Source organism: Piliocolobus tephrosceles, chromosome 7 (genome assembly GCF_002776525.5).
Source record: "Piliocolobus tephrosceles isolate RC106 chromosome 7, ASM277652v3, whole genome shotgun sequence".
Lineage (NCBI taxonomy): Eukaryota > Metazoa > Chordata > Mammalia > Primates > Cercopithecidae > Piliocolobus > Piliocolobus tephrosceles.
Window position 1 is genome coordinate 901,333 of NC_045440.1, and position 1,617 is coordinate 902,949.

The window sequence follows — 1,617 nt, forward strand, 5'->3', positions numbered from 1 at the left end:
TTTTATACTGGCATGTATACTCATGAAAAGCTGTGTCCTAAAATGTAGTATCCCCATCTACCCTGCCACTCCCAAAATTCATAGGTGCCATAGTATTCAATAGTATCAAAGTAACTATTGAAGTTGTCAAAGGCACCTTTCTTCCATAGAACCTCCAGCCATACAAATATTACCTAATTTGTACTCTTAACATTCTAAAGACAGTTATTGGCATTATTAGAAGACTTTATTGAAGGGAGAAATAGACAGAATCACAAAAATGAGTTCAAAAATCTAGGGAGGTCAAGGAGAAAATCCAGGGACTTTTTCCCCCTCATTCTTTTTTTTTAACTTCAAAATGTTCATTTCGTCTGATCAGGAACAACTGTAACCATGTAGCTTGCCCTATTTTGGCTATCTGGTTTCAAAAATACTTTCACTGGAAGATCGTTGTAATTCAAATCCATTTGGTGCTGTTTCACTTTTGTAATTTGTTAGCTAAGTTTAAGTAGTGTCTCCTGCACCTACTTTAATGATATAGCACACTGATAATATTTTTTCCTCATTTAAAGCCATGTTTACCCACAGCGCCTTAGCACCCAAAAAATTCTAAAAGGCACTTCTTACACATTTAAATAACCTGAACAAATAATTGATACAGGTTAAGCCCTGGCTAGTTCTGCATTTTCCAAATTAAGATCACAGAATTTAAAAATTGCATATTAAAAAAAATGTTGGTAGAATATATTTCCATAGGGCAGAAAAAACATTCAAGGTCACAATTCCTTGCTCCAACATGTAAGACACAACCAGGCTGATTTCCAATTGAATTTTGCCTGAAGTTTTCTTAAGGGAATGATGGAAACTTTATTACAAAAGATGGTAAAGTTGTCAGTGACAGAAAAATCAGGAGGTCAACAGAGGTAAGAGGAGAGGTGTCTAAATGGAAGTGAGAATCAATAACTTGCTTGTGAAAATCTGACTTATGTAATTTTTAAAGACCCTCAAAATAAGAGAAGAATAAAAGAGAAATTTAAAAGAAAACAGAAACAGCCAAAGAGGTGAGACACAGACATTTTGATTGGGGGGGTTGTCTAACTACACAATGAGGTCATCCCATCTCCCGGAAGTGACACGTAATCACCTGCTTTGCACTAGCTCCGCCCCTTCCCTCAAAGGTCCCGCCCCTCCACCAGCAGCCAGGAGGGTGTTAGGGGGCGTTTCTCCAGGAGGAAAGCTGTGAGCTGCGACGCTGAGGAAGGGGACCCCAAAACGTCTGGCACTGCCCCCTCCAGGGATCACTTTGGACCGCCTCACTCGGCCCAGCCGGATTCTGAAACGCCGAGGGGTCAACCTGATGGGTTTCGGGGTCAACGGAAGAGGGGAAGGGGAGCCCTGGCGGGGAGAACCCCCCGGTCCCCCGCCCAGCAGCTGAGGCACAGGAGGGCGGCCATCTTGGCCGGGAGGGTAGGGCTGGGGAGCTGCGGGCGCCGTGCGATTGGGGGGCTCGCCCGGAAGTGACGCCAACTACCCGGAAGCGGAGGGGGTTCCCTGGCCCACTCCCCCCTCGTTCGTTTGCTCCCCCGCTTCCTCCCCGCCCCCCTTCCTCTCCATTCGTTTCCCCCCCTCCCCGTTCCC